We start from the raw sequence: 22,807 nt of genomic DNA on the forward strand, positions 1-22,807 counted from the left end.
TGTAAAGGCTATTCACAAATTGAAGGAATTGACTTTGAAGAAACATTTGCACCAATAGCTCATGTGGAAGCTATCAGGATATTCTTGGCATTTGCTTGCTCAAAAAGATTCAAAATCTATCAAATGGACGTAAAATCATCGTTTCTGAATGGGGAACTCAAGGAATAAGTCTACATGGAGCAACTAGAAGGGTTTAATCTAACATAAGAAAAAGACCTTGTTTGTAAGTTGAAAAAGGCATTATATGGGTTGAAACAAGCTCCTAGAGCTTGGTATGCAATATTGGATCACTATCTACAACAACAAGGCTTCAAGAATGGGGTAGCAAGAAGTAATCTCTACATAAAGACAGATGAGGATAAGTTACTAGTCACACTTGTTTATGTTGATGATCTGATTTTTGCTAGTAATAATGATGAGATGAGCCATGAGTTTTCTCAAAATATGTCAAAAGAGTTCGAGATGTCAATGATAGGAGAGTTATCTCACTTCCTTGGACTACAAGTATCTCAAACCATGACAGGCATGTTTATATCTCAAGCCAAATATCTTAAAGACATGCTTAAAAGATATGGAATGGAAGATTGTGCACCCGTGAGCACACCTATGACCACAAGTTGCAAATTGAGCAAAAATGATGACTCCCCTCTAGTAGATGCAACTCATTACAGGTCAATAATTGGAGCCCTTCTGTACTTAACTACTACGAGACTCAACATTATGCAAGCAGTAGGAATGGTGGGAAGATTTCAATCAGCTCCTAAACAATCCCATTTGTTGGTTGTAAAAAGAATTCTCAGATAGCTTAAAGGAACTCCTAATTTCGGTCTCTGGTACCCTAAGATCTCAACTCTTACTTTGGCTGCATACATCAATGCTGATTGGGCCAGAAGTGTCGATGATCAGAAAAGTACTAGTGGAAATGTATTCTTCTTGGGAAATTGTTTAGTATCTTGGCTCAACAAAAAAAATACATCCATATCACTATCTACAGTTGAAGCCGTGTATATAGCTACCGCAGATTGTTGTACTCAAATACTATGGATGAAGGAAGATCTAAAATATGTCAACATAGGTACAAATCAACCAATTACCATTTATTGTGATAACACAAGTGAGATCAACCTCAGCAAAAATCCAGTGATGCACTCAAAGACCAAACATATACCAATCAAGTATCATTTCCTTCGTGAACAAGTAGCTGGAAAAAACATCATCTTGGAATATATCAATACTAAGGAGTAGATAGCTGATATTTTCACAAAACCTCTTCCTCGAGAAGCATTTGAACATCTTTGTCAAAATATGGGAGTTATCTCTTTAGCATCACTTAAGTTGATTCATAAAGATGTTGCGGGACAGGGGGAGAAGTTCGACAGGGGGAGTCCTTATGCACTCCTTTGCCACTGATGTCAAAGGGGGAGAGAAGAAGAATATTGCCATCAATGACAAAGGGAGAGATTGTTGACCTAGATTGTCATTGATGTCAATATGGAAATATTCTGGATGAGTAAACAATGATGTGAAGCCAAGCAGAGCAGATCCATGAAGAAACAGGAGCAAGAAGCCAAGGAGCAAAGCCATTAGAAGAGGAACACATCAGAGGAGTATTTCATAATATCAGAGCAGATAATATCGGAAGTCACAGGAGCTATCAAGTGAAGCATAACGGAATAATTCATCAAAAACAGGTTATCGGAAGCCATTATGAAGCCAAAGCGTAAGAGGAAGAGGTCATTGGAAGCAAAGAGGAACATATCAGAGCAGAGAATATTGGAATTTGTCAGTCGTGGAGTCGTATTGGATGGTGTTAAGAGATGAACGACGGAGATGAGTTTTTTGTTCTAGTAGAAAAAGGAATCCGGAGGAGAGCCGTGGAGTCGTCGATGGTAGAAGATCTACGGTCATCGGAAGCGAATCAATTCGGGGCGTTAACCAAGATGAAGGACGGATTTAAAGCTATAAGTAGGATTTCGAGTGGATGCAAAATGGTAAGTGGTATTTAGAGGAGAGCGCCCGATTCCATTCAATGGTTGACACATAGCAACTAGAGGAGAGAGAAAAACCGCTCATTTCAGGTGGGTAACTCTTGTGCAAGTAGTCCACCCGAAATCGCTATAGACCATCAGATTTTGGGTTTTGAAATCTATGGTGGAGAATGAACCCGATAAATTTAAACCTCGGGAACTGTGTCTGAGCGGGTTACGTCATCACCATTGTAATACGCCCTAATGCTATATCGTGTCCGCCGTATCGGAGGTTATGCATCGCAAGTTATAAAGGAATGGCACACTATAAACTACGATTGCGATATATATATATATACATACCCGATGGAATTATTAAAAATAGTTTATAATCATATCGCATCCAGTAGGGGCAATTGGCAATCAGCCATCAGCGATGTTATAGGCACAACGTATAAAAGACCTCCAGAAACTTGCAATTGTGATTGAGATAGTGACGTGGCTGGTGGGACCACCCATTATATATTTCTAACTATGTTAATGGGGCATCGGCTAGGTTGCGATTACGATTGCGAGATTATTAATGTATATTGTATGAATATTAAAAAAAAGGGGGCCTCTCTAATATTTTCTTTAATATGCAACATTATTGTAATTCAGCCTCTCTTCCACATTAACATGTCCTGTGAGTATTGATGGATTCGAAGAGATAGAGGAAGCCGAAGAGTGAGTGCAGAGGAAGCTGAAAGATCAAGCAAGCGTGGAGGAAGCCAAAGCTCAAGCGAGCAAGGAGGAAGCCAAAGCTCAGGCGTATCAGGCATATAAAACAGAGAACAAGGAAAGTTTAGAGTTGCTAGCAAACTGTAAGAGAAAAAAGGAAGTCGAAGTTCTGGCAGAAGTGGAAGGAACAGGAGGACAGAAGTAAGTCATAGATCCAGCAGGGTTGGGAGCAGACAATTACAACCAAACAGATCCAAAAAGTTTATAACGGAGGGTTGGAGCCCTTGAGGTTGGTGCCTCAGAACTGAAAGGATTGGTGTCCTGGGAGTTGGTGCTCCTAAATTCAAGGTTGGTGCCTTGACAAGACAGAGTTGGTGCTATGGAGGTTGGAGCCTCACAAAGAGTCCAAGTTGGTGCTTGGCAACTGATTGAAACCATATCTCTATCTCTCTCTCTCTCTCTCTCTCTCTCTCTCTCTCTCTCTCTATATATATATATATATATATATATATATATATATATATTGTACTTGATTTATTGCAGAGATCATATTAATAAAAGCATCTATTCCTGTTATCTATTTCTATGTTCCAAATATAAATGTTTTTAACTGATAAAAATGATAATTGAAAAGAAATATTGATTCACCCCCCCTCTCATTATTTCCAACAGAAATATATAACTAAGTTTGGCCTTCATAATGATGAATGTAATCATGATGTTATGTATTTTATGTAAAGATAAAAATAAATTTATTATTGTCATTCTTGAGGCATGGGTTTCCTACTCAAGGGAAATTTATTTTTTATAGGTCAAGCACCCATTGAGTGCTTATGGGGCTTATCTTTGAGTCAACAAGTCATAAGAGTCATTTTCATGTATGGAAGACCCTTTTGGCCATGTTACATATTGTAAAGATAAATTTATTTGAGTCAAATTAGAGTAAAAAACCCTCCAATACCCTTTCATGCTGCCTCAAGCAAGTCAACCCACATCAAAGATCAAGTCGGCCTCAAGGAAGCAATTCGTACCCCTGGAAATACTATATATAAGAAGGAACTTGACCTCATTTAGACACACATAAGCAAGTTCAATATCCTCAAGAAAGAATTTGGAAAAGAATGAAAATCAAGTATAAGAAGAAGAAAATAAAGATCGAATTATTTGGATCTCTCTCTTGTAGGTTTTAAACTTGTACAAAAATTACCTGCAAATGAATTCTTAAAAACATAAAATATACAATGGAGAGAAACAAAAAATGAATGCACAAATATTTTCCCCTGCATCCCAAAACTAGGACTACCAGATTGATTTTTCATTATGTTCCTTTCAATGTTACAATACATATATATATATGTCGAAGCATTCATAAACCCCAAGCCGTTAACCCTGGGTTAGAACATAAGCATAGTTCCCTTGACAAGATCTACAAAATACCATGGGCAGAAAAACCATCATGCCCAAAACCATGTGCGAAATCCATGCACAAGACCATAGGTAGGTCTACCCGCCTAGTATAGGGTCCAAACAAATTTCCTAAGGCGTTGCCCCGAACCCTATACTTGGGGGCTACCACCCCCCTGAAACCCCCCTTGTGACCCCCCTGTTGCATCCGATGCAACGAACAGGGGGGGCTATCGGCCCCCCCCCATGACCACCCCTCGTGTGCGACTAGTCGTGGAAAGAATATAACACACACCCAACATCTCTCTCTCTCTTTCTCTCTCTCTCCCTATCTATCTCTCTCTTTCTCTCTCTTTCTCTCTCTCTCCCTATCTATCTCTCTCTTTCTCTCTCTTTCTCTCTCTGTCTCTCTCTCTCTCTCTCTCTCTCTTGTGTTAGGGTCTCTAAAGTTGTTGGGAAATTTTAAGTTTCTGGGAAAATCGATTTGTTGGAAAGTTGTTAAGAAAATCAAAATTACTAGAACATTGTTGGGGTCAAAGTTGCAAAATAATCTGTCGAGGTCAAAGTTGCAAAAGAATCTACTGGGGTCAACATTACAAAAGAAACTGCTAGGTCGAAGTTGCAAAAGAATTTGTTGGGATCGAAGTTGAAAAAGAAACTGTTGGGGTCGAAGTTGCAAAAGAATTTGCTGGGGTCAAAGTTGCAAAAGAAACTACTAGGGTTGAAGTTGCTGAAGAATTTGTTGGGGTCGAAATTGCTGGAAAGAAAGCTCATCAAGGAGAAATGTTGACTTGGTATTGGAGGGTTTTTTTCAAGGATCTTAGGTCGAGGAATTTTCCATTTGAATATCCATAAGAAGAGAATAATTCTTGAGGGTTTTCCTCTCAAGAGGAGAGGTTTTGGCCCTAGCTAGCAACCTACATTTTGTGTCCTCTCGCCTCTTTGATCTTCATTGTTTCTGTTATCACATTTGTTTAAGTTTGAAATTTTTTTAATGCTGACAATTGTAGTATCAGCGAAATATGTGTAATAAATAGGAAACCATGTTGATAACGAGACTGTCAACTCTATTGTGGTTTCATTTTTTTTTTTAGAAATACACTGACAACAGGAGTGTCAGTGTTATCGGGTGTTTTAAAACTACAGACCAGTAAATTTTACAAGTAACAATGGTATCAATGCCAAAACATTCAAATTTTAATTTCCATTTTGAAATGTGCTGACATGTTCCATGTCAGAAAAAAGGTGATTATGATCTGATCATGCTCTATTAAATCCGACACGAGGAAAACAGGTGTAGAATGGATGTTTTTTCCATCGAAGAGATAAGTGGGTAAATTGTAATGATTGAAGGGTTTAATCTTTGTTTTTTTTTTCAATTGGTTATGATAGTACGCTAGTCGGAACATGATGATTAATGAGTTTTCCCCGTATAGAAAAGTATCTGTTTCATTGTAATTCTCATAATGTTTTATCGTTGATAACGCTCTTTTTGTTGAGTTACCCGATAGAGATCTAGGATCGAATTATGATCCTCTACTCTGTGTATTCAGTAAGTCGTAAAAAAGCCATGGGGAAATGCGGAAAGTTAAATAGAAATTAGCCAAAGGGTCTTGATATTCTTGAGATCTACCCGAATATTCAAAGACATTTTCGACAGGCTGGATGGGAGGAATTTTTCCTGCGGTGCACTGATTTTCACAATGAGGTAGCATGAGCTTTTGTTGGAAACACTGAGGGGGGGGGGGAGGGTGAATCAATATTTCTTAGCAATTAGCACTTTTAAATATTTTCAATGCATTAGTTAATATTCAATTATTATTAATGTTTATGCAATAATACTAGTAAATAAAAGAACACAGTAGGCACAAGAATTTTAGGTGGAAAACCCCCTCTGGGTCAAAAACCACTGAATGTTTTTCTAATAAATTCTTTAATATTCAGACCCAAATGAAATGAAAGCAACAACTTCCTAGTATTCTAGAAAAGCATTCTTCTCCAGCTCCCACTGGAAGGATGCCCTAACGCCCTGGTTTCTTCATTAGTCAACTGACTAGATGGCCCAACATCCTAGACCAACCTACCACCCTGAAGTGTTCACATGCTCCAACCTGTAAGCGACTTCATGCACCAGCGTAGCACCTCCCTACCAGCCTATAATGACTGAAATGAGACAAGAGTGTGGATTCCCATACCAGGGACAACAATCCACGATAAAATATTATTGACAATGATTTTGAATGAACACCCAATCACATTATGACCTGCAACCCAACCATGACATCATCCCAACAAAGACTCCTATACCTCCCAATAATACCTTTTTGACTCTAGGCAGATTGACTCTTTTACATTAATGACTCTTCCAATGATCACACTTTTAGAAATGACTCTTTTACAACTTTACAATGATGACTCTTGGCCTTGACACTTCTTCACAATATACAGATGGTTGTCATGTCTTCAAAGGATGTCCTGTTGCAATGCTTCCTTTGATTTGATACTTCTGCTCTTGAATTCTTGCTTGAAGTTGTACTTGAATCTTCTTCTACCTGCATGCAAAATTTTTGCGGTGAAACCAATCCTAAAACAAAACAAAATACCCTTCAACTTACCTCTATCTGCAAAACACATGTAAGTGCATACTAATGAATAAATACAAATTAAAATTACAATGCGTACTTGAAGTGTGCTTGTCAATTTTGTTGTTGACTTGTTGTAGTAGTAGACAAAGACTCCCACTCTTGATATAGGCCTTGACTCTATGCAAGACTATATCCAAAACTGACCTAAACATATATACAATAAAAACTGATTACAGACCCTAGACTTGTGATGGACCAAGTTCTAAATACAAAAACAGAGACCACTCTATCAACTATGAAAAGATAAGTAACATGAACTTACAACATCATATAGATTTAGCAGACTTGGTGTAGCATCAAATGTGTAGTATCAAGAATAGGACATTTTAAATGTGGTATCAAAACTAATTGTGACATATAGAGACATAGAGATATAACAGAGACCCTATATGTACTTACGTTGTCCTGCAAAAACATATGTCAGAGATGATACTCATATTTTAAATGTAAACGCTAATCATACATACCTTGTTTTAGGAGACTTAACCTTAACTGTTGATGTGTGGTCCTTACTCCAATGATCCTTGAATGCATGATTTTTCTTGCCTTCTATGAGCTCGACATTGAGTTTGTTGTATCTATGTAATTTCCAATCTCGAAGGTCATAAATCGCATTTTGTGGTAGCCCTCTGAGTCTTGTTTCCAACCCCATAGGTCTAATCAAGATTGGATTCTTCAAGAAAGAGTTATGCCCAATCTCCCACGATGGCCTAATTATAGACTTGTTTCGTAAAGCGAACTTATATGAAGTGCCACGTCTCACTGTTGCGACCTTCGGCCCAGAAAACAATACTCAACAAACCAAAGTTCGTCCTGTTTTTGTGACTATTTACGAAATTTGAATCCAATGATCAGAGAGAAAGTTATTACTATGTTACAAACATCTCCTGTTTGTCATGGAATTCAGGATCTTGCAAAAAACCTAACTTCCTCAGATCATATCTCTGACAATATAGCAAACCAAGATCTGAAATTTGGTCACGAGGTTCATCAAGATGTCAACTCAAATGGGTTTTAATTGCAGCTTCTGAGGTTTCTCAAAAACAAATTTATGGCGAAAATTCCATGATGATCTGTTTGAAGCCACAAAATACCTACTAGAGGAGGATGTGAGGGTCATTATTTATATGAATGTCTTGAGTTGAGAGGGTCCTCAAAAAGTGAACATTGGAGGGATTTTAGGACAAAAAATATTTATTAATGATTGAGTATTCAATGGCCATAACCAATTATGAGTGCCATGCCACAACCCCATAGGGTTTTAGCCACTAACTGGGGTTACTAAATTCAAACATGAATATCTCTCAAACCGTGAAGAATTACTTAGCGCGCCATATATCAACAGAAACATCTCGACAAGTAGAATCCATAAAGAATATCCTTTACTCAAAATAGAGTAATTCTTCAGGTCAAAATGCCCTTGCAAGATCAGGGTAGCCCCTGGTGCTGCTTGGGTTGACATCGATGACAACCATTGATCAACAATTTCCCCCTTTGGCATTGATGGCAACACAAGTACTCCCCCTGTGATCATGATACCTCTTCCTACTACCTTCTCTCCCCCTTTGTCATCAATGGAAAAGGGTAACTCACCTTGACAAATAGCCATCCTACGGACCTGTACACACCTCCACTCCCCCTTTATACTCGAGTAGATAAGAGAAAGAGTCTAATGAAAACATGGGAGAATCCCAAGCTTTTGGCGAAGATACTCAAATTATTCACGAGGTAATGGTTTTGTAAAGATGTCAGTAATGTGTTCCTTTGTGCCAACATATTCAAGCTTGATATTCTTTTCAGTGACCTGCTCTCTAACGAAATGATATTTAATCAGAATGTGCTTCGTTTTGGAATGCATCACAAGATTCTTGGAGATACTGATGGTGTTGGTGTTATCGCAAAATATGGGAATAGGCTCATTGAACTTGACTTGAAGATCTTGAAAAGTTTTCTTCATCCAAAGAACTTGAGTACAACAAGTTGTTGCTGCGACATGTTCTGCTTCTGCTGTGGATAATGAGATTGAAGACTACTTTTTACTTAACCATGAAACAAGACAACCACCTTGGTAGAATTTTGTTCCATTGGTACTCTTATGATCATCAACACTTCCTTCCCAATCTGTATCTATATAGGCTTGGATAACTAGATCATTTCCTTTGGGATACCATAGACCATATTCCATTGTGCCCTTAAGATACCGAAGAATTCGTTTGACGACAATAATATGAGATTCTTTTGGTGCTACTTGGAATCTTGCTACTTGTCCAACTGCCTGCATCACATCATGCCAGGACGTTGTCACATATACGAGACTACCAATCATGGATCTATACAACCTTTGGTCCACATCCTTTGAAGAATATTCTAAGCTTAACTTGTAACCTATTATCATGGGGGTAAGGACTGGCTTGTAATATTAAATCTGGAATTTTTTAAGCATTTCCTTGATGTACTTGGTTTGACATATGAATATTCTCTTATCCTACTAAGAAATCTGAAGCCCCAAAAAGTATGTCAGCTCGCCATGAATATATATTTCAAACTCACTTTGCATTTTTGTGGTAAAGTCTTTACTTAATCTGTCATCCTTGCTTCCAAAGATTATATCATTCACATATACCTCGATAATCGTTAGGTTATCTTGATCCACTTTCACATAGATATTGTTGTCAGTGCTTCCTTTCTTGAATGCTTGTTGATGTAGATACCTATGAAGACGAGCATACCAATCCCTAGGAGCTTGCTTGAGACCATATAGTGCCTTCTTTAATCTGCAGAGGTAGTCTTATTTGTCAAAGAACAGAAAACCTTCAGGTTGTTCAATGTAAACTTCTTCCTCTAATTCACCATTTAGAAAAGCTAACTTAACATCCATTTGGTAGACCTTGATTTTTCCCAAGCAATCATAAGCAAGAAACATCCTGATAGCTTCCATTCTAGAAACAAGAGAAAATGTTTCTTCAAAATTGATTCCTTCAACTTGTGCATATCCTTTGTAGACTAATCTTGCCTTTTTCCTGGTAACCTATAATCCTTCAACTATTTCCCCCCCTGAACCTGTAATGAAACTGCCATCTTGTTCAAACTACCTTCCTGTCAATCATAGACTTGTGCCATATATTGTTGCGTAGACTCCTCCTCTACAAACATTAAGGAGTCAACAAGACAGATTGTTCAAAATAGTGAGTCACCTAACGGGCCATCTTGACTTGAGTCATTATCTGAAGCAACTGCTAATTCCTCGTGACCTTTTCCTTTTAGAAATCTTGAAAGCATAACTGTTGAAATCTTGTTATCTGCTTTGTCTTCGTATACTTGTTTCCTTTTCTAGACTTTCATATTCCTGCAATCTTGAGCCATGTGCCCATAGTTATGATACTTGAAGCATTCATTGTTGTCCATAGGTGATTCCATATGATATCTGCAACTGCGAGAGCTATGGCCATAGTTATGGCATTTGAAACATTCAATGTTTGAGCCATCTAACATGTATTCTCTTCTAACAAATCATCATGGAACTTGTCTTGTGATCCTGCAAACTTGCGTGTAGGGTTTTGAAGATAATGGTTGTCCCTATCAAAAACTTCACAATCCATAGCCATATGTCCAAAATTGTTACATTTGTAACATTCAACATCATCTCTCAAAAGATCAAATTTGTTGATATTATGCTGAGTTCTGGAATATCCATTTCTGAAGGATCTCCTGGAATTATATTCATTCCAAACATACATGTGACATTCTGCAACTCTATGTCCAAACTTTCCACATGAATAACAATGACCATAAAACATAGGTTGATACCTGGGAGGAAATTTTCTTCAAGGAATTGTCTTCCAAGGTTCTTCCTACGAGTCTTGATCTCTTGATTTAGCTGAGAAATCTATCTGCGTGGTATATTTTGGATATCCATCTTCTTTAATTGTCATAAAAGGACTTGACTTCTTTTCAAATTTTTCCTTGTAACCAAGACCAGTCTTTTCGTTGTATGATCATTGGTTTCTGATGAGTTCGTCCAAAGTCTTTGAACTGTTGGCGTAGTTTTGAAAAGTTTTTCCATTTTTTACTTATTTCATAGAGAAACTATTTCAGTGTCCAATGCTTCTCTTTCCTTGTTGTTTTCCTTTAGGTTTTTCTTGAGAGATTCTTCAATTCACTTGTATTCTTCAACCTTGATTTTAAGGTTGAGGAACTATTCTCTTTCTGTCTTCAATTCGTCTTCAAGAGTGTTGACATGCTTCTTCGTGGCTTTGAGCTCTTCGATAACCCTGATTACTTCGTTTTGAAATTCAACCTCAGTCATTTCTTCTTCTTCGTCTCCTTCTTCGTCAGGTGCCACTATTGTTCTTGGCCATAAACAATACTCTTCCATTGAATTCTTCTTCGTTATCACTCTCTTCTTTAGATGAGGAGTTATCGTCTTTGGAGAAGAAAATTTTCTTAAACCATTTCTTCTTGCCTTTCGTGTTGAACTTCGTAAGACTTTTCTTTCCTTTCGTAATAACCTCATTTTTGTGAGGACATTTGGCAGCTAAATGCCCAACCTCACCACAATCAAAACATATTAATGGAATTTTGCTGAAAATGCAACAAGATGATGGAGCTTAATGGAAAGGAGTCACCTTCACTAAGTGGGCCCGCAGGCTATTTTTGGTGCAAAGTCTATTTTTAGACATATGGATCATGGTCTATGAGTTGCAGGATGCTATTTGTGGATGATTGGTCATGTTGGTAAAAATAGATGGACTTCCATTTTTAGACATATGGGCGGAGTCTATTTTTACACTGCCAGTCTAAATATAGAACAGTCGAATATTATTAGCTCTTAATAATATTTGGACTATAAACATTATCTTATCCTCTTGGAGCACTTCAGTTCGAGCTACAGATGTGGCACATGCAACTGCCAGAAGGAAATACGCTTTTCTTATGGGTCAGTTGAGCTATTGCATGATGGACTTCAGTTAGAACTCAAGTGATTGAGTTTGGTGGAGTTGATTGAGGAGTTGATGGAGTTGTGTTCAGTTTGACTTGGTTGAATTAGTTGTATTTAGTCTAACTGCAGAATACACTAGTGATGAGTGATGTGAATTAATTATTAATTAATTCACTAATTATTAACTCATAAAGCAACTAAAGAATACATTAGTTAACTCAGTGCATGGACAGTTCAGTGGAGACAAGTGTTAGAGGTGGGTGAAAGAGTGAGACTGCTGTCAGTTGTGACTATAGCTGTGCATGAGATTAGCACATGCATTGATGGAGATTGCCAATGAGGATTGCGCAGTACAAGCCAAGCAAAATGAGCTTGGATCATCCCTATTCTTGCTTTGGATTGCGTAGTAGAGGCAGGCAGACAGCGGAGGAGATTTGAACCTGTGACTTGATTCAGATCTGAGCTAGTTTGTGTGTAACAGGTGGAGATAGTACTGAGTACTTGTGAGGAGTATTGTACTATGTATTGTTACATGTTCTCTATCATTATAATATATAGATAGTTGGGGGTTTTCAGCTGTATGCTTTCCCCGGTTAAATACTGTGTTGAGATTTGTTATTGATGTGTTTCAATGTGTGCATGTGAATGTTTTGATTCTGCAAATTGATGATCAACGTAGAGGAGGTTATGTATTATGCATGCATTCCGCAAATAGTGTATAATCAGAATAATCTCTGTGAATAAGTGTCATATTATTCAAAATTTCTACATGGTATCATAGCAGAGTTGATCATCAGATCTATAATTCAGAAAGTGGTTACATTTTATTTCTTCAGGCAGAGTCTGTAATCAGGCCAGGTAACCTCTATATTCATCCTTCCTTTGGAAGGTGAGATATCCGGTAAAATCTCATACAGTCAATCTCTGTACGAGAAATACTTTGTTCTCACGAATTTTAGATCATAAGCGGTTGAATTTTGAGCTAGTGAAATTCAAATTTGCAGCAGTGTTTTCTTGGTGTCAAAGTTGAAATGTCTTTCAATGGATTGCAATTGGAGTATGCTCTTGAAGGCAGCTCAAACTATATTGCATGGAAAGACAGGATGGAGGTGGTGTTAGATGACAATGGGTTGAAGGAGTTCATAGAGGCTGAGGTCCCAAAGCCTACTGATGCTGCTCACATTGAGGTTTGGCAAAAGAAGACAGCAAAGTGCCGAAGGATTCTGTTGGAGGGTGTGAAGGATCACATTGTGTCCAGCCTACATGGAAAGGCTTCTCCATACTTGATGTGGAAAGCGTTGACAGATTTATTCCAAAGCAATAGCAACCAGAGAAAGTTGGCACTCAAGGATAAACTTAGAAACATTAAGTGTGAGAAAGGAGACAGTATGCCCAAGTATCTCACGAAGTTCACGCAATGCCGGGATGAGCTGAGAAGTGTGGGGGTGACTGTCAATGATGAGGACTTGGTGAGCTTGGCTCTTCTTGGTCTTCCAAAGAGTTGGCATTCCTATCAGGACTCTGTCAATGGTCGGGAGAAATTTCCAGGATGGGAGAGACTTTGGTCAAATCTTGTGCAGGAGGAGATCAGGCGGAATACCAGGGACGGATCCTCATCAAAGGCACCTGATGAAGAAAATTTCACTTTGGCTTCCAAAGAAAAGAAGGGGAAGAATAAGAAAGCTTCTCATTCTGGTGCAAAAGCCAAGAAGTAGGACATGTCCAAGGTGAAGTGCTTTCACTATCACCAACACGGACATTATGCCACAAATTGTCCGCAGAAGAAGAAAAATAAGCAAGCTACTGGATCTGCAATGGGAGAGGCCTTAGCCTCGCAGTTTGAGCTGGATTTTTCATTGATCACATGCTTGGTATCAAGTGTGATGGGATCGGTATGGTTCTTGGACAGTGGTGCGTCTTTTCACATGACAGGAGATCGGGATTTGTTTTCTGATCTAGAGGAGAAAGATCTTGGAGTGCACATCGAGATGGGCGATGATGGTAGATACAGTGCGACCGATATCGGTACCATTTCCTTTGAGAGGGAGTCTGGTAAACCCTTCGTATTGAAGGAAGTGATGCATGTTCTAGGATTGAAGAAGAATCTTATCTATGTGGCGATGTTAGAATACAAGGGATATGATGTTTTTTTCAGCGAGGGAAAGGCTTTCCTACGCAGTAAGACAACTGGAGAAACCCGGAAGATAGGGGTTCGAGTCAGGAACCTTTATCAGTTGCATGTAGATGGCTGCGCAGCAGTGGCATGCAAGGCAGAAGGATTGGTGAGCCGGGATGATGGCGAGCTGTGGCACAGGAGATTGGGCCACCTTCACCATGGAGCCTTGAAGATACTGCAGCACATTACTACTGGGCTTCGTAAAGGCACTCTTGCGTAGTCAGATTAGTGCAAGGGGTGTACTTTGGGAAAATTTGTGAAAGCCACCTTTCACGAGAAGGATAGTCGCGCCATGACGATCCTTGAGAGAATTCACACAGACGTGTGTGGACCTTTCTCAGTAGCTTCGACAGCAAAGCACTGTTACTATGTGATCTTTGTTGATGATTTCTCTCGAAAGTGTTGGATCTTCTTCATGCAGAAGAAGAGCGAGACATACTCAAATTTATGTGAGTTCAAGGCACTGGTCGAGAAGGAATCGAGGAAGAAGGTGAAGGCTCTTAGGAGCGACAATGGTGGTGAATTCATCTCTGGCGAGTTCAAGGACTTATGTAGCGCAGAAGGGATTTGAAGAGAGCTCATAGCTCCCCATAACCCACAGCAGAACGGGGTTGCCGAGCAGAAGAACAGAATGATCGTGGGTGCTGCATGGGCGATGTTGCATGATCAGGGCCTACCCCTTCACTTATGGGCGGAGGCATGCAATACTGCAGTATATGTGCAGAACCGTTGTCCTCATAGGATACTTGGCATGAGTACACCCGAGGAGGCTTATTCTGGTAAGAGGCCTGATATTTCTCATTTGAGGATTTTTGGTTCTAACGTTTACATGCATGTGACGAAGGATGCCAGGAAGAAGCTGGAGCTGACCACAGAGGTTGGGATATTTGTGGGGTACACTGATACGCCCCACAACTATCGTGTGTATTTGCCAGACAGTCACAAGACTGTTGTGCGACAGGATATCAAATTTCAGGAGGAGAAAGCCATGAAGTGTTCGCTTGAGAGGGAGCCACACTTGCATGCAGATGAGAAGCTATTAGTTCCTAAGGATGAGCTTCCTAAGGATGAGCTTCAGGACGTGGATCAGCCACAAGATGAATTTCATGGAGTGGAAGAGACCACTCATGCAGCGCCAACCATCAGAGGGTGAAAGCGCACTACAGAAGATGAGCAACTGGATCAAGATGCAGAGAAGGTTGTAGGACCACCTATAGGACAATGCAGATAGAGATAGTCACCTGATCGGTACACTGGATACATGGCTCTTGTGAGAAAATGTGTTGTGACTGAGCCATCCTCTTTCGAGGAAGCTATGGAGGATTCCGCATGGGTAGATGCCATGGTGGAAGAGTATGATTCGATTATCAGAAACAGTGCATGGGAGATTGTCCCAAGCCGGAGGGGAAACCAGTGGTGGGTTCGAGATGGATCTACAAAGTGAAGCAGGCAATTGACGGGAGTGTAGAGAAGTACAAGGCAAGATTTGTTTCCCGAGGCTTTTCACAAATAGAGGGGATCGATTATGAGGAGATCTTTACACCTGTCACAAGGTATTCTTCCATACAGATGATTCTTGCTCTCTCAGCGCAGATGGGGTGGCACATTCATCAGATGGATGTGAAGACTACTTTCCTCAACAGAGTCATTGAGGAGGAGGTGTACATAGCCCGAAGGTTTCAAAATCTTCAGCAGCAAGTCACATGTGTGCAGGCTCAAGAGAGTGTTGTATGGGTTGAAACAATCACCACGTGCTTGGTACACACGGATAGACAGTTACTTCACCAGACTTGGATTCTCCAAGAGTGAGGCGAATCCTAACCTATACCAGATTGTGGTGGAGGGTAAGTTGCTTATCATTGTACTTTATGTAGATGATTTGATTTTGACAGGAGATGAGCTGTTGATACTTTCATGCAAGGAGGATCTTGCTAGGGAGTTTGAGATGAAGGACTTGGGCCTCCTTCATTATTTCCTGGGATTGGAAATTTGGCAGCACAGTGATCGACTATTTGTTTCTCAGGGTAAGTATGCTTGGGAAATATTGGAGAAGTTCAACATGCATGGCTGCAAGCCTGTTGATACTCCTCTTCCTGGAGGTTGGAGGAAGGAGGATGCTACTTCAGCGGAGGTAGTGGATGCCACTATTTATCAACAGTTGGTGGGGTCGCTTATGTATCTGGTCAATACACGACCCGATATATGCTATGCTGTTAACCAGCTTTCACAAGCTATGGTTAAGCCAACCAAGCTCTTCTGGAAGGCAGGCAAGCATGTATTGCGTTATCTCAGAGGCACATCGGGATATGGATTGTGGTACAAACAAGAGGATGAGGTGAAGCTATGTGGCTTCACGGATGCAGATTGGGCAGGGAGCCCAACGGACAGAAAGAGCACATCTGGAGGGATTTTCAGTATCGGGTCGACAGCAGTTTCTTGGTACAGTAGGAAGAAGAGATTCGTGGCACTCAGTTCAGCAGAGGCCGAGTATATGGCAGCAAGTTTAGCCGCATGCGAGGCTATATGGATGAGGAAGTTCCTGGTCGGGTTGTTCGAGTCACACTTGGAGCCTATAGTGATTTATTGTGATAACCAAAGTTGCATTAAACTCTCGGCTAATCTAGTATTTCATGATAGATCCAAGCACATCGACATCAGGTACCATCATATCAGAGATTGTGTGCAGCGGAGAATCATGTTACTTTCATACATTCCAACGGAGGATCAAGATGCTGATATCTTGACGAAGGCGCTCCCCAGGAGCAAATTCGAATACCACCGAGGCAGGATAGGGGTTGCAGATAATCCATATCTTGTTGAGAGGGAGTGTTGAAAATGCAACAAGATGATGGAGCTTAGTGGAAATGAGTCGCCTTCACTAAGTGGGCCCACAGGCTATCTTTGGCTCAAAGTCTATTTTTAGACTATGTCTATTTTTAGATATATGGATCTTGGTCTATGAGTTGCAGGATGCTATTTGTGGATGATTGGTCATGTTGGTAAAAGTAGATGGACTTCTATTTTTAGACATATGGGCGGAGTCTATTTTTAGACTGCCAGTCTAAATATAGAACAATCGAATATTATTAGCTCTTAATAATATTTGGACTATAAACATTATCTTATCCTATTGGAGCACTTCAGTTCGAGCTACAGATGTGTCACATGCAACTGCCAGATGGAAATACGCTTTTCTTATGGGTCAGTTGAGCTATTGCATGATGGACTTCAGTTAGAACTCAAGTGATTGAGTTTGGTGGAGTTGATTGAGGAGTTGATGGAGTTGTGTTCAGTTTGACTTGGTTGAACTAGTTGTATTTAGTCTAACTGCAGAATACACTAGTGATGAGTGATGTGAATTAATTATTCATTAATTCACTAATTATTAACTCATAAAGCAACTAAAAAATACATCAGTTAACTCAGTGCATGGACAGTTCAGTGGAGACAAGTGTTAGAGGTGGGTGAAAGAGTGAGACTGCTATCAGTTGTGACTATAGCTATGCATGAGATTAGCACATGCATTGATGGAGATTGCCAATGAGGATTGCGCAGTACAAGCCAAGGAAAATGAGCTTGGATCATCCCTATTCTTGCTTTGGATTGCGCAGTAGAGGCAGGCAGACAGCGGGGGAGATTTGAACCTCTGACTTGATTCAGATCTGAGCTAGTTTGTGTGTAACAGGTGGAGATAGTACTGAGTACTTGTGAGGAGTATTGTACTATGTATTGTTACATGTTCTCTATCATTATAATATATAGATAGTTGGGGGTTTTCATCTGTATGCTTTCCCCGGTTACATACTGTGTTGAGATTTGTTATTGACGTGTTTCAATGTGCACATGTGAATGTTTTGATTCTGCAAATTGATGATCAACGTAGAGGAGGTTATGTATTATGCATGCATTCCGCAAATAGTGTATAATCAGGATAATCTCTGTGAATAAGTGTCATATTATTCAAAATTTCTACAAATTTTACCTTTTAATTTTCCCATACTTGTTCTCATTTTCCGCGTGAAGTAGGCAAACTATTTATTTGAGAATTCTTTTTCATCTTCTTCCTTTTCCTCATCCTTACAATTGCAATTGTTTGCTTTCGGAGTCTGCTTTTCCTTACTATTCTTCTTGGATGCGGCAAATGTTTTTTCTAAGTGAGATGTGTCATCCTCTTCTTCAATCCTCATTTCATATGCCATAAGAATTCTATGCAATTCATCTATGTTGAGATTGGTTAGATTCGATCTATCTTCTGAGACAGATACGTTAGGGTTAAATCTTGCTAGCAAGGTTGTGAGGATCTTTTGGACAACAATTTTTCGTTTCAACAGGTTCTCCCAAACCTTCCAATGTATTTTTTCTTTCATCAACACGCTAAAACATGCAGAAATATCTTCACCATCCCTCATTTTGAGTTTCTCAAATATTTCCCTGAAAATTTGAAGTTTTGCTTCTTTCACCTTTGAGTCACTGGGATATATATTCCAAGCTTTCCCTATACCTCTTTAGCAGTTTTGCAACTCAATACCTTAAGATAAACATATTCGATAAGCCCACTGATAATAATGTCTTTATCCTTTGCATCATATACCATATTTTTCTTACCTTGTTCATCCTAGGTCGTTGTGAAGCCTTTGTCAATGATTTCCCATACTTTGTATCCTTGCGCTAGCAAATGAACCTACATTCTTCCACTCCAAAGTGCATAGTTATTTCCATTAAACAAAGGAACTCTATTCTTAGTATACTCGATGATCTCCTTCCAGTTGTTAACTGCCATTGAAGGAACCAAGCTTTGATACCAATTGTTGGAAATACTAAAAGAGGGGGTGAATCAATATTACTTAGCAATTAGCACTTTTAAATCTTTTCAGAGCATTAGTTAATCTTCAATTATTATTAATGTTTATGTAGTAATAACAGTAAATAAAATAACACAGTAGGCACAATAATTTTAGGTGGAAAACCCCCTCCGAGTAAAAAACCACTTAACGCTTTTCTAATAAATTCTTTAATCTTCAACCCCAACTAAAATTAAAGAAACAACTTCCTAGAATTCTAGAAAAGCATTTTTTTCCAACTCCCACTGGAAGGGCGCCCCAAAGCCCTGGTTTCTTCAGTAGTCAACTGAGTGGATGCCCCAACATCCTAGACTAACCTACCACCCTGAAGTGTTCACAGGTTCCAACCTGTAGGCGACTTTATGCACCAGCCTAGCACCTCCCTGCCACCCTATAATGATTGAAATGAGAAAAGAGTGTGGATTCCTGTACTAGGGACAACGATCCATGATACAATATGATTTACAATGATTTTTACCGAATACCCAATCACACTATGACCTTCAACCCAACCATGACATCATCCCAACAGAGACTCCTATACCTCCCAATAATTCCTTTTCAACTCTAGCCACATTGACTCTTTTACAATAATGACTCTTCCAATGATGGCACTTTTACAAATGACTCTTTTACAACTTTACAATGATGACTCTTAACCTTGACACTTCTTCTCAATATATGGATGGATTTCATGTATTCAAAGGATGTCCCGCTACAATGCTTCCTTTAATTTGATACTTCTGCTCTTGAATTCTTGCTTGAAGTTGTACTTGAATATTCATCTACCTGCATGCAAAATTTTCCCGGTGAAACCAATCCGAAAACAAAACAAAATACCCTTCAACTTACCTTTGCTTGCAAAACACATGTAAGTGCATAATAATGAATAAATACAAATTAAAATTACAATGCTTACCTGAAGTGTGGTTGTCACTTTTGTTGTTGACTCATTGTAGCAGTAGACAAAGACTCCCACTCTTGATATAGGCCTGTACTTTATGCAAGACTATATCCAAAACTGACCTAAAGATATATACAATAAAAACTGATTACAGACCCTAAACTTGTGATGGACCATTGAAAAGACAAGTAACATGAACTTACAACATCATATAGATTTAGCAAACTTGGTGTAGCATCAAATGTGTAGTATCAAGAATAGGACATCCAAAATGTGGTATCAAAACTAATTGTGACATATAGAGACATAGAGATATAACCGAGAACCTGTCTGTACTCATGTTGTCCTGCAAAAACATATGTCAGAGATGATACTCATATTTCAAATATAAACACTAATCATACATACCTTGTTGTAGGAGAATTACCCTTGACTGTTGATATGTGGTCCTTACTACAGTGATCCTTGAATGCATGCTTTTTATTTCCTTCTATGAGCTCGACATTGAATCTGTTGTTTTTATGTAATTTCAGATCTCCAAGGTCTAAAATTTATTCTTGTGGTGTCCCTTTGAGTCATGTTTCCAACCCCACAAATTTGATCAAGATTGGATTCTTCAAGAAAGAGTTATACCCAATCTCCCACGATGATCTGATTATAGACTGGTTCAGTAGAGCGAACTTGTACGAAGTGCCACGTATCCCTGTTGCGACCTTTAGCCCTGAAAACGATACTCAAAAAACCAAAGTACGTCCTATTTCTGTGACTATTTACGAAATTTGAATCCAATTCTTAGAGAGAAAGTTATGATGATTTTACCAACGTCACTTGTTTGACATGGAATTTGGGAGCCTGCAAAAGCCCTAACTTCCTCATATCATATCTCTTAAAATATATTGAACCAATATCTGAAATTCAGTCAAGAGGTTCATCAAGATTTTGGCTCAAATGGGTTTTAATTTCAGCATTTGAAGGTTCGCAGAAAAAACATTATAGAGAAAATTCCACAATGACCTATTTGAAGCCACAAAATCCTTACTAGAGGAGGATATGAGGGTCATTATTTATATGAATGTTTTGAGTTGAGAGGGTCTTCAACAAGTGAACGTTGAAGGGATTTTGAAAGAAAAAATATGTATTAGTTATTGAGTATTCAATGACCACAACCAATTATGAATGCCATGCCACAACCCCGTAGGGTTTTAGCCCACTAACTGGGGTTACTAACTTCAAACATGAATATCTCTCAAACCATGAAGAATTACTTGGCGTGCCATATATCAACGGAAACATCTCAACGAGTAGAGTCCATATAGAATATCCTTGACTACAAATAGAGTAAGTTGTTGAGCCAAAATTCCCTTGCAAGATCGGGGTAGCCCTTGGTGCTACTTGGGTTAACATCAATGACAACCACTGATCAACAGCTTTTGCCAACGGTTTTGACGAACAACGAGTGGAGGTTGGAGGAATTTCTTTCCAAATGACAGAGGAGTTGATTTCTGAGGTCACAACTTTTTCCACTCATAGAGAGAAGGCCTTTAGGAGTCACATTCTATCTGGAATTGATGTTCCTTTCTTCCTAAAGGACGAATTCAAAGAGAAGGACTGGAGGGCAGGAGTGCAAAGGGCATGGATGAAAGACAAATGACATGTGTTGTTGCAAATTGTTCAATCCTATTTCACCTGCGAGGGGTGATACAACATGGTCAACCTCTACCATTTCCATTTTCTTTCTCATCTGGCAAGTCAGATAAGAATCAATGCCTCTTATTTTTTATTAGATAGTTTGAAACATATGGCTGCTTGGGTTTAAGCTAGGATAGACCCATCTTCACATTTTATCTATCATAAAGCATTGATAAAATTATTAATTGAAAACCAATTAGTAAAGGTCGGGAGAACATGGGGCCATTTTATTTTTTTGGGAGGGTTTCAGCCCCAACATATTAAGTCTAGAAGGGGTAGGAAAAAGGGTGCTAAAAAAGAGACCAAATAGGTTAAAAAAACCCTTAGATCGGAACCTCCTATCAATGAGCTTCTACTGTGCAAACTAGAAGTCGAAAGAAGACAGAGAAGACCTCTTATCTTGTTCCTCAAATTCCTAAGGTTTATACTAGGAGTGATAGGCTTAGAAAAGCGCAACAAACCCATCCTCCTATTGAAAACCCTCATGCGAAAGACTTTCCTACTAAAAGCTTACCTACAGGAAGCTAATTGCCAGAGAAAACCAAAAGAGAGATGGTTGAACCCCATGATGAAGGAGTTTCAAATGAGAAGGAGCCTACCCTGTTTGAGATGTTCAAAGTGGGGGAAATCCCCACACTAGACCCTGAAACAAGATTAGATTAAACATCAAACTAAAGCAAAACCCAGAGCTTGCTAAATAAGTTATATATGTGGATGATATTTGGTTAAAATACATAATCATAAACAGGGAGAAAGCTACAAGTTCCCAAAAATCAAAGAAAACAAAGGCCACCAAGAAAAGGGTTCCCATGGAAACTGGACAAATAAAAAGACGTAGGATGGCTGAAGATGTTTGTCTTTTGTTTTCTTTGACCCTGTGTTGTCAAAAAGAACTTTTGGTTTTTGGTCGACAAAGCGCTTGTCAGCGTTTTAGCACAAGATAACGCAAAAGAGCATGACAATTTCATTGTCAGTGCGTTTTGATGGATAGTTTAGAGGAAAACACCGATAATTACGCCTATCAATGAATTATCAGTATCCATAGTTACAAATTGACAGTGGGATTATCAGCAAATTATCAGTTCCGAAAATTATAGATTGACAGTGAGATTATTAGTAGATTATCAGTTCCAAAAGTTACATATTAATAGTGGGATTATCAACAAAATTTCAGTTCTGACAACCACATATTAACAACAGGATTGTCAGCGAATTGCAAGAAAGGTGCCTGAGGAAGCAGGAGTTGCACAACAAAAGACTATTTTTGGAGGAATGACAAGGATGGATTCCCAACGAAGGAGGCATAACAACGATGCACTTTTTAGTCCTCATTTTTAGCATGATTTACAACAAGTTGATTTTGAAAAAACATATATGTTTTGAAATATATTTTACATGCATGTACCTAAAGATATGCATTGTTATTTATTACTGTAACTAAGTTTAGCTAGAAAATTGTTATTTATTGTTTCTATATAAATAGTTTCTAAAGAAGAAGAAAGGGTTGGAACTTTTGAAAGAT

The sequence above is a fragment of the Pinus tabuliformis genome, chromosome 3_2, assembly GCF_031772625.1.
Source record: "Pinus tabuliformis cultivar Carrire ecotype Pingquan chromosome 3_2, CPIR1, whole genome shotgun sequence".
NCBI lineage: Eukaryota > Viridiplantae > Streptophyta > Pinopsida > Pinales > Pinaceae > Pinus > Pinus tabuliformis.